The sequence below is a fragment of the Rhinolophus ferrumequinum genome, chromosome X (assembly GCF_004115265.2).
Source record: "Rhinolophus ferrumequinum isolate MPI-CBG mRhiFer1 chromosome X, mRhiFer1_v1.p, whole genome shotgun sequence".
NCBI lineage: Eukaryota > Metazoa > Chordata > Mammalia > Chiroptera > Rhinolophidae > Rhinolophus > Rhinolophus ferrumequinum.
Genome location: NC_046284.1, coordinates 18,858,973 through 18,871,304, shown reverse-complemented (window position 1 = coordinate 18,871,304; position 12,332 = coordinate 18,858,973).

Below are 12,332 nucleotides of genomic sequence, written 5' to 3'. Positions count from 1 at the left end.
TCTAGTTTTCCATTAGAAAACTGATAAATCTTCATTACTTAGAGGGGGGAAAAAAAACAACCTTACTCATTATCTGGCCCTAGGCTAACTTTTGAACATTTTCTCTTTTTCCTAATTCCTTCAGGCCCATTACTACTGCTGCCATTACCACCACCACCTTCACCTCCACTACTACCTCCTCTTCCCCTCCACCTGTAATTCTAGCAAATGGGATTATTTTCCCCACCCGAAATTCATCACTGCTTTCCAGATCACCTTCTTGTTCTGCTCAAATTGCCTCCAAACCCTTCCTTTCCTTCGAGTCTACCTTTGAACTCTGCCTTCCCAAAGACCCAACGCAAATGACATGACAAGACTTCTAGTGTGAAGTCTTCCCTGATCCAGCCAGCCAGAACTGATTTCAAATTGGATTGCTGATACTGTTCAGAATCTTATTGAAATGAGAGATATAGTTTTCAGTAAAGTCAATAAATATTTTCTTGTTAAGATATTTGATGTTAAGGTGCACAGACAAATAGAAAACTGTAATCAATAGGATACAATCTGTGGGTATTTTGATAAATGGTGATGCTCATATATGCAACCTAACTAGGTTTTCACTTTGAAGGCTTGATAGGTGCTGAGGAAGCAAAGCTCATATTTCTTATGGGGGTGGGTGTTATAGGACCAGTTAAATAAAAGATGAGTATTGGGACACAAATGTGTGGATGTGGGTGAACATCTAATAAGTGTCTAAATGGGACTAAGAGGTCTAAAATACTGCAAAGTGATTATACCAGATAGCCTCCAGAAAACCTGCTTTCAATTTTTTTAAATGTTTTTAGTGCTTTTTATTTCCTTTGTGTAGATCCATATTTTCACATGATATGATTTCATTTTGGTTTTTCCTTTAGTATTTCTTACATTGTGGGTCAGATGGTGATGAATTCTTTCTGTCTTTGTATGTCTGAAAATTTCTTTATTTAGCCTTTATTTTTTTCTATTTTTTTAATTAATTAATTTATTTTTTAAATTTATTGGGGTGACAATTGTTAGTAAAATTACATAGATTTCAGGTGTGCAATTCAGTATCACATCATCTATAAATTACATTATGTGTTCACCATTTTAACAGTCTGTTACATTCTTCTATGAAAATCCTTGCTGCTTGAGGAAGTGAAGTTTGATTCTTCACACTTCTGATATTACTGAAATGAAGCCATCACAAACTCGGAGCATCATGGGAAATCTGCAAGATTTCAGTGGAGAAGTTCTTGGAGGCCCAGGCCATCTGAAATGGCCCGGGGCAGCAGTTGTGAATGCCAGAGAGTGACTGGGTCTGATGGGGAGAGGGAAAGAAGCTGAGCCAGAGCAACTGGAAGAGCAGTGCTCCAGACCCCATGGTAACCGAGTAGGGTGAGAGATTCCACAGGATGAGTGGCAGCTAAGACGCAGGGGATCCAAGGGCAGAAGTAGACAGATGGGGGTGGTAAATACAACCCTCTACAGAGCTCTCTGGTACTGAACCATGGGTGTGTAGGGAGGTCACCCATGGTGGAGAAAAGGAGACAGAGACAGAGAAATACACATGCAGAGAAAGAGACAGAGAGAATATATCTAGATAGCACTTTTACAGCCTAATCAGGGCAGTAAAAATGTTACAGAGCACTCAACAGTCCCAGAAATGCCCCCATTCTCACTCTGAGTGCAGACACATACACAAGAATGTTTCCAGATCTCTCCAATCACTTGAGTAGACTCTTCTGTCCTTCTGCCTTCCTTAGCCAGAAAGGCCGAACAGCAGTGGCAATGAGCTTCCAAATTACAGATGCTTAGATAAAACATGAAATTTTGTCTCACCACAAAAATGTCCTAGCTGAGCTCATGTTTACCCAACTATCTAACTTTGCCAACTTCCAAAATAGCATCAACAGCACCTGGTATGAAAGCATCTGCATGTGTTGGGGTGGGGGCAAGGGAAATAGGGTAGGAGACGAGAAGAAGGTGAAGAGATGCACATTTGTATAGTTGACCCCCAACTTTAATGATTTCCCTGCATTGTCTGCACAGAGCCATCACAGAGCAGAAGAACATGCAATCTACATGTTCATATGTTTTTCTTCTCTGGATCTCAGCAAGTCAGCAGGTATTCCTGGAGATGACATTAGCAGGAGACAGGATGTTGCCAAAGAAGGAACCAGGCATTGCCGAGCAGGAAAGGCAGCTAGTGTCAATATAAGGCAATCCTGCAGCTAGATCCCCATCCTTCAAAGAGCAAAGAGCTGCTCTCCACTTGGGCCTTTTCTGGACCCCTTGGCAAATGTGAAAGTAGGACATCTTGTGCGTGTTCTTAACTGACATACAGTTTTTCAGGTCATATTTCACGTTTTCTTCCTTTAAAACAGGACTCCAGTTTTCTGTTGACAATGACATTGGAAGTGGCTGATTGGGTTTCCCAGGTGTGTAGGCAAGGCCTTAAACATTCTCCAAACCTGGGCCTTTGGGATCTGCAATGTTTCCCCACCACCCATCCCACTTTTAACCTTCCCATAAGAATCTTAAACAGGTTTTGGATTTTCTTAGTGGTCAGGTTCAGTGTTACTTTGTAACCAATGTTGAGAAAACTTCCTCCACTTCCTAGAGTCAGGAAGTTGTACTCAGTCAGCTCATAAATGAACACAAAGCCGCCAAAATTTAAAAATCCCAGAACTCAGCAAGGTTCTCTCCTTGACAAAAAGTATTCATTCTCCTGTTCTCTCTTTTAGAAAGGCATGAGGGCCGCAACAGGCATTTTTGGATTCTGCTCCTCTGCCTACAATTACCTTTAATAATAATGATACTTGAATGGAAACATAATGGGTTAGCCTGGAACATTGGAGTGGGTGTTTAATTGGCCCTGCCATTCTCAAAATCTGAGATAAAAATAAGACTGCTTAAGAAGGCCCTCTCCAGCTGGGCACTTTGGGATGAAGTTAGTTGTGCCACCAATTCCTAAGCAGCATTCTATGCCCCTCTGCCAATCCTTAAATTAGCCCATTCTGAGCATGGGCAATCAGGCTGTTTAGCTTCCTGGACTGATTCATTTCATGGAGGGCTATTCTTTTAAGCCAAGTCTATTTTTTGTGGTGCTCTGGCAGCTCTAAAATGTTTTTCCTCCTAAAAAGGCCTGGCAGTCTTTTGTTTTCCTTTGGCATAGATATGGCCCTAATATGATGCTTGCAGGTAGCAAGAAGACTTTAGAACAGTAAGGCTTAAAGTTGGGTTCTCAAAGTGGGATCAAAGGAACCCTAGCAGTCTCTGAAGTGCTTTCTTTCTTTTTTCCGACTTCATATCTGTGTCCGACGGGTTTTTCTACATATACTACATCCCAAACAACATGGTGGCAGACTGAATGCAGAAGCAGATATGAGAATATATCTGTCTTTCATTAAGCCAGACATTGACGAAATTTGCAAATATGTAAATGATTGCTACTCTTGTCTTGGAAAATAGAGTTGTTTTTCATAAAAATATGACCCACAAAAACCAAAGCTTTGGAGGTTCTCAGTCATTTTTAAGAGTATAAAGGGATCTTGAGGCAAAAACGTGTGAGAACCACAGTTTTAGAGGGTTTAGAAGAAATGCTCAGAAAAAGATCAAAGCACTTGTGTCGGCCCTTAAACAGGGAGACAGAAGTCCCTCTGTCCTACATTGGTCCCTACCCCCTGTATTCTGGGCATTATATTTCTCTCACTTCTGCTGGATATGGCTGGAACACAGGGACATTTGGAATAGACATCAGAGAGACTACCAAAAAGCAATAAGCACCCACCTCAAAGTACGCACAGCATTATTCCACATAGCAGCTATAAGCCCAGGTTTTGGAGTCAGACAGATTTTGGTAAAAGTCTTATCTTTGCAATTTATTAGCTAAGTGACTTTGAACAAGGTACTTAACCTCTCTGAACCTAGTTATTTCTTTTTTACTTTATTTATTTTTTTAATTAAAGTTTATTGGGGTGACAATTGTTAGTAAAGTTACATACATTTCAGGTATGCAATTCTGTAATGCATCATCTATATATCACATTGTGTGTTCACCACCCAGAGTCAGTTCTCTTTCTATCAACATATATTGGATCCCCTTTACCCTCATCTACCACCTCCTTCTCCCCCCTTACCCTCTGGTAATCACTAAACTATTGTCTGTGCCTATGAGTTTTTGTTTCATTTGTTTGTCTTGTTCTTTTGTTGTTTTCAGTTTTATATATATTTATTTATCTGTAAAATTGAGATGCGAATTTGAAAGGGTTTTCATGAGAATTAAAGGAGATAACATATATGCAAAGTGCCAGGCACATAGTAGGTGCTCAGCAAATGGTAGCTGTTATCATTATTATTCAACATAGCATCTTAGGAGGGCACAGCAGTTTGTGGAGATGTGTAAATACCCTTGTAACCATCCAGCCCCTCATGATGCCCCAGTGCCCTTCCTCCAGGTTCTCTTACCAACTACCATCCCCTACATACATGTACACTTGTGTATTTGCACATGTATGTAAACACACTCACAGATTCACTGGACAAATATTTACTGAGCACCTACTATGGGCCAGGCACTACTGGGAGTGAGGATAAGAAGGGACATGACAAGAGCTTCCAGTCTAGCTGGAGAGCCAGAGAAGTAAACAGGCAGCTGCCACGTGGTGCTAGGACAGAAATAAGCCAGGTGACTGTGGGAAGCCAGAGAAGGACTATTCATTCTGAGTTCTCAACTCAAGCATCACTCCTTTATGGAAGTCTTCCTTCTCTGAGCCACTGGCGTCTGCCGGACCTCATAAAGCCATATGTTCTTTCCCATTAGAGTACATATCTCAGTGCATTATTACATTAATTGGATTGCTTAATTGAGATCTGTCTTTCCCACAAGACTGTAAGCTCCATGAGGACAGAAACAGTGTGTGTTTTGGCTTACCACTGCCTATTACAGTACCTTAGACATAATAGCTGCTCAATAAATGTGAGTGGAATGAGGGACACAAATGGTCCTACTCATCAATGTGTACTGTCCTTCAGCTAGCCTGCCTTCCACTCTGCCCCCAGAGAAATACAGGCTCATATCCACTACTGCATTCCTCTACCCCCTTCCATGTCTGAATGGTTTCACACTTGCAGGACCTGGCTCAGAAAACACCTGCTCATTAAATGAATGAACTAAATTATTCCAAGGCTTCCAGGCCTGGGCTCTCCTTGATCAGGTCTTCTCTCTCACCATTAAACTTAAGTGCTACTGTGTAATATTAGAGATTGTATTTTCATAAACAAGTCTTATTTCCTCTAAGAAGAAAAGGAGACCTATTCCATATGTATAGTGTAGTAGCTAAGTATCTGACTTTGAACTTGGTCTGACCTGGCCTCAAATCCTGGGCCTGCTACTTGCTAGCTGTGTAGCCTTGGAAGATCACTTCCTCCCTCTGGCCCTCAGGCTACTCATCTGCAGTATTACAGGGTTGGATGACATGACCTCTTGGGTCATTTCACACTCGGAGGATTCTAGGAGCTTTATGAGATGCTAACAAAATGGGTGTTACTTGATAGCTGTGGAGTCTTAATATATTGCCCCATGAGAAAGGCAAAGTGGAGAAAGACAGATACTGTCCAATGCACCATCACAATCAAGGGGAAAAAAAAAGACTATTCTAAAATGTGAAGAGTTGTAATTTTTGGATGGAATTACAGGTGACTTTTATATTTTCTACATTTTCTGAGGTACTGGCGCTCCACTCAGTGGTTTCTAGCTGCTCCTTCCCACATCTATTAAAATCAGCTCCTAAACCCAATAATATTGCCTATTATGTCCACATTTCAGATCTGCCTGTGGTTGAAGAAGGAAATGTGTAAACAGCAATTCCCTGAACCCTCACTGCAGGCCAGGCCCTGTGCCAAGCTTTGGAATGGTGGGATTTCAGGAACGGTGGGAATGTAGGCATAGCAGGAATGAGGGGGCAGCAGGTTCCCTGTGGGCAGAAATGACTGAACTGCTCGATTCAGGACAAAGGTTTTACACTTCTCTTGACACAAGTGTCAGAGACTGATGCATGATTGCTGAATGAACAGGACGAAGACATTTGCTTTTTTTCTTTAGGGGGTGGTGTTCCTCATTTCTGAATTTGGTATGCTTTCCCCCATATCTGCTTCACTCAGTGGCGGGCTTCCTTCCTTCTTTTTTCTCCTCTTTTATTTTTAGTCCCAATGAAGCAAAGAACTGCCAAAAGGAATGATTTTCTATCGGCTTTACAAATCTGACCTAGCCCCAATAATATTATTCCCTACCTCTGAGGAACTGGAAGCCTGAAGTGAACTTGAACTCTTATATTGTACATATATTATTGCTTTCCATGAGGTGTCATGAATAAAAATAAACTGCTTTTGTTGAGACGAACCAACTTCCAGCATACCGTGGGTGCTAATTAAGTGTTAAGTAATAATAATAATAATAATATGTTTAGTGATGCAGTAAGCTTGATTTATACTCATTATTATTATTTTTGCTTTCTTCCTAATCTGTGGTGTTGGATCATGTGTGTTGAGAAACCCCATTGTTAAGGGAAATTAGTGAGGGAAATTAGTGACGGGCTACACACATTTCTCTCCACCTAGCACACCATAATGACAATTTACCTGTCAGCCTTCCTGACACTAATCTTTGCCTGTGGCTCTTTCTGATCTGATTTTCTAAATCCCCTTGTAGTTATTTAAATCTTTGAAGGCTGGTTCTTTAGAGAGATTGAGAAATGATGGTCATGGGCAATGTATTATCTCTGGACTGGAAAAAACAGCCTTTTCAAAGCTTTCTCTCATTTCCACCAGAGCTTGAACTATATTGTGCTTCTCCCAGGTATCAGCAAATATGTGGGTGGCTGCATGGAGGCCACTTTATAGAGTGTGGGGAATTGCTTGGTCACGCTTATCAATCAGCAAGGGCTGTACTTGAATTTCTCTGATTAGCTACAGACATTTTGGGGGAATATTTGACTTGTGACCAAGTTTCCAAGACACACACTTTCTTTTGAGGCTCATCTCCACCTCTGAAAACATAATAATTAGCAAAGGACCTATTTGACGGTTTTCATATGCTTAAATTATCTAATTGTGTGACGAGAAGGAGAAGGTAAAAATCCCTATACCCTAAGAAAGAAAGAAAGAAAGAAAGAAAGAAAGAAAGAAAGAAAGAAAGAAAGAAAGAAAGAAAGAAAGAAAGAAAGAAAGAAAGAAAGAAAGAAAGAAAGAAAGAAAGAAAGAAAGAAAGAAAGAAAGAAAGAAAGAAAGAAAGAAAGAAAGAAAGAAAGAAAGAAAGAAAGAAAGAAAAGCTTTTGAACAGACAAGTTGGATTTGGCACCTTCCACTGCATGACCCTGGGCTCTTTCTGGGCCACTGACTTCAGAGTGCATCTGTTTCAAACTTCTTTTCCTCTGCCCTGTTCCTGCAGACTGTTGGATGCTGTTCCATGCAGCTATCCAGTGGTGCTGGAGACAGGCTCATGCAGTCAATCCATTGGGTTCTCGTTGAATCCAGACAAGGCAAAACATGAGCTTTACAAGGACAAAGTCTGGACCCTGTCTACCTCTTTCCTCTCCCCACACCACACCCCAGGCTGACCGCCCAGATCACAGGGAAGAAAAGCCTCAGGACTGGTAGACTGGATTTTCTAGACCCTAAATGAGGAGATATGATCCTGAGGGGCACAAGCATGTGGGTGATGAGCAAGAGGTAGATGGTGTAAAATGGGGATCAACATGTAAGTTCTAAGCTCTTGGGGTCATCATATGATCAGGCCAGTGACCTCCTAGTTTTGAGATGCTTTGTTATCTTGAGAGCTGACATAAACCTATCAAAGCAACACCTGTATATAAACTTGTGGATTAAGAGGCAGAAGACCCTGCCACATGAGCTTTGAGGTCAGCAAGACCCAAATTCACACCCTGGATCTGCCCTTTAATAAATAGGTAACCCTGAACAAGGGTTAGTACCCGTTAGCTGTAAAATGAAGATCATACCAGTCCTTACTTCAGAGACTTTTTGAGAATTAAATGGAATGATGTGAGCTTATAGAACAGTACCTGGCATGTAGTAAGGGCCAAGTAAACAGAAACTATTGTGCACATCATATAATCTTATTATCTTTATCTTTAAAGATATATATCAAACAATCTGTAACTACTCAAGCACTTATAGTGGGAGAGGTGAAGAGAGGAGTACAACAAACATGGCCAAATCAAAAGCCATCAAACTCCCAGGAGTTAAGGTATCAGGTCAACGTGCTAAGGGAGTTATATTTTGAGACTGGAGGTATGGGTGTCTGTGTCTGGTCTCACCCCATTCTCTCTGCGTGTTCCAGACCATTTCTATCCATCCAAGACATCTGGGATATTCTGAGTTTAATCTTCATGTGTCGGGGTAGAAAAGTGTTGACCCATGCTGACATTTATGTCACTCTTATTGATACCATACAGGAAAATTAATTTTGAAATTGATGGCCTAATGTACTGAAAATGCCTGCAAGTGAGGGGCATTTTTCAGGGTATGATAATTATTAGCTTACCCCTGGGACAAACTCGTGATTAAATGACAATTCATTTTACAATTACTAAAGGAGACTATTTGACAATAGTTAATCTAATATTGTCATTACATTTAAATGAATGCACGACACATTTTTGTTAATGTCATCTTAAGGTCATCATATAAAATACAGGAAAGGCAAAAAAGGTGCTTATAACAAAACTCATGCTCATCCCAGACAAATTTGGATTATTAAGCTAGTAATCAAGAAAATAGCCATGTTAATCTTAAATGTAAAATTAGGCTGGGATTCTGGGCTGAGAACTTTCACTTCTACATTTCCTGTGCTTCCTGACACACAATTTCATCTTTATCCTACCCTTATTTTAACCTTGCCCTTTCATGTACAGCCTCCAAATTTCTCAAAGTCAGTGTTTCCCATCTCTGAGCCTAGGTGTCCTCCAGCATAAAATGAGGTCATGTGGCTGGGAACATCCTTACAGTCTCCTCCATGTTGATCCTCAGACATGAAGTCAGGACTCACTCAAGACTGTTTGGTTTGCTTGGCCTCTAGGGGCAAAAGGGAAAAGGAGAAAGTTCCAGTATGCAAGCATCCTAGGATGATAGTTGAATGCTAAAGGTGTCCTTGAGGGAAAAATTAAATAAAATAAAAAGAAGTGTAGAGTGTCTGCAGGCTTTAGGTCCATCAGCTTCAGTATTTTAAATGCTACTGAAGTTGTATTGGATTATGTTAACTTTTAAAATGTGCACCTAACCTTTCAAGGTTTTGTCATGAGAGCATTTAATTCAAATTCATATTTCAGTTGCATAGCCATTCCTGGCCCAACTCAAACACTTGCAGCACTACGTGAGAGTTTACATATGCTGGATGACTGAACCTAAGGAGATCTTCATTAAAGTCAATGGAGAAGAAAATTAAGTCATTTAAATTGCTATTTCAGGAGTTGTGGAACTTGAAAATGTCCAAACAAGACATATTCCATTATTTATGGTGGTGACTCGATTTGTGACCATTGAAGTGCTTAGCTAGTGTTCTGCCATCTTTCCCTTATGGTCTGTGCTGGTGGCAGAGCTGAGGAAGGGGAAAGCAATACAGAAAATGAATTGTAGCTCTGGGGCCCAATACTAATTTGTCTTCATTAGAGCAAGGTGCAGGAGATGTAAAGAGGTAAATGACAGATAATGAGCTGAAATTCTGAAACCATTGCTTGTCCAACAGGGAAAAAGACATTTCTGGAGTTTCACTCTTCCTCTAGTCCTCTTTATTAGAGTAACCCTTTGGATCCAGGAGGAATTTACTAGTATGAATCTTTGGTAAAAACTAGGGGTTGTTTGGTGGTGAAATAGCACTGTTACTTGAGATTGTAATAAGGCCCATGTACTGATAAGAAAACTTAACCAACTGTTTCCCATTTCACTTAATATTGAGATACACATTGCACAACTTTTTTTTTTTAATTAAAGTTTATTGGGGTGACAATTGTTAGTAAAGTTACATACATTTCAGATGTAAAATTCTGTAATATATCGTCTATATATCACATTGTGTGTTCACCACCCAAAGTCAGTACTCTTTCCATCACCAGATATTTGATCCATTTTTACCCTCATCTACCACCCTCACCCCTTTACCCTCTGGTAACCACTAAACTATTGTCAGTGTCTATCAGTTTATGTTTCTTCATTGTTTGCCTTCTTTTCTTGTTTTCTGTTTTATATATTACATATCAGTGATTTCATGTTTCTCGACTTTTACTGTCTGACTTATTTCGCTTAGCATTACAATCTCAAGACCCATCCATGTTGTCACAAATGGCACTATTTCATCTTTTCTTATGGCAGAATAGTATTCCATTGTGTATATATACCACAACTTCTTTATCCAATCATCTATTGAAGGACACTTTGGTTGATTCCATGACTTGGCCACCTTAAATAAAGCTGCACTGAACATGAGCACACATCTTTATGGATAAATGTTTTCACATTTTTGGAGTAGATACCCAGGAGAGGGATTGCTGGATCATATGGTAATTCTATTCGTAATTTTTTGAGGAACCTCCACACTGCCTTCCATAGCGGCTGCACCAGTCTGCATTCCCACCAACAGTGTATGAGGGTTCCTTTTTCTCCACAGCCTCTCCAACACTTGTTACTATTTGTCTTGTTGATGATAGCCATTCTAACTGGTGTGTGTTGCTGTCTCGTTGTGGTTTTTATTTGCATTTCTCTGATGATCAGTGATCTTGAACACTTTTTCATATGTCTATTGGCCATTTGTATATCCTTTTTGGAGAAATGTCTATTCCGGTCCTCTGCCCATTTTTCAATTGGATTGTTTGTTTTTCTGATATTGAGTTGCATGAGTTCCTTGTATATTTTGGATATTAGCCCCTTATGAGAGGCACTGTTTGCAAAAATCTTCTCCCATTCATTTGGTTGCCTCTTTATTTTGTCAATGGTTTCTTTTGCAGTGCAGAAGCTTTTAAGTTTGATATACTCCCATTCATTTATTTTACCTTTTACTTCCCTTGCCTTTGGAGTCAAATTCATAAAATGCTCTTTGAACCCAAGGTCCATAAGTTTAGCACCTATGTTTTCTTCTATGTGTTTTATTGCTTCAGGTCTTATGTTTAGGTCTTTGATCCATTTTGAATTAATTTTGGTACATGGTGACAGAAAGCAGTCTAGTTTGATTCTTTTCCACGTGGCTTTCCAATTCTCCCAACACCATTGACTGAAGATGCTGTCTTTTCTCCATTGTATGTTTTTTGCTTCTTTGTGAAAAATTATCTGTCCATATTTATGTGAGTTTATTTCTGGGTTCTCAATTCAATTCCATTGCTCTGTGTGTCTGTTTTTCTGCCAATACCATGCTGTTTTGATTATTGTAGTCCTGTAGTACAAGCTAAAGTCAGGGAGTGTGATACCTCCAGCATTGTTCTTTTTTCTTAGGATTGCTTTGGCTATTCAGGGTCTTTTGTGGTTCCATACAAATTTGATGATTTTTTGTTCTATTTCTTTTAAAAATGCCATTGGGGGGCTGGCCCCGTAGCTCAGGCGTTAGAGCCCCATGCTTCTAACTCCAAAGGCTGCCGGTTCGATTCCCACATGGGCCAGTGGGCTCTCAACCACAAGATTGCCAGTTGAATTCCTCGAGTCCCGCAAGGGACAGAGGGCAGCGCCCCCTGCAACTAAGATTGAACACGGCTCCTTGAGGTGAGCTGCCGCTGAGCTCCTGGATGGCTCAGTTTGTTGGAATGCGTCCTCTCAACCACAGGGTTGCCAGTTCGACTCCCGCAAGGGATGGTGGGCTGTGCCCCCTGCAACTAGAAAAACGGCAACTGGACCTGGAGCTGAGCTGCGCCCTCCACAACTAATACTGAAAGGATAACAACTTGAAGCTAAACGGCACCCTCCACAACTAAGATTGAAAGGACAACAACTTGACTTGGAAAAAAAGGCCTGGAAGTACACACTGTTCCCCAATAAAGTCTTGTTACCCTTCCCCAATTAAAAAAAAAAATCTTTAAAAAAATGTCATTGGAATTTTAATGGGGATCGCATTAAATCTCTATATTGCTTTGCGTAATACAGCCATTTTAACTATGTTGAATCTTCCAATCCATGAGCACGGAATATCTTTCCATTTCTTTGTGTCTTCTTCAATTTCTTTTAAAAAGGTCTTATAAGTTTCAGCATATAGGTCTTTCACATCCTTGGTTAAGTTTATTCCTAGGTATTTTATTCTTTTTGTTGCAATTGCAAAAGGAGTTGGGTTTTTTATTTCT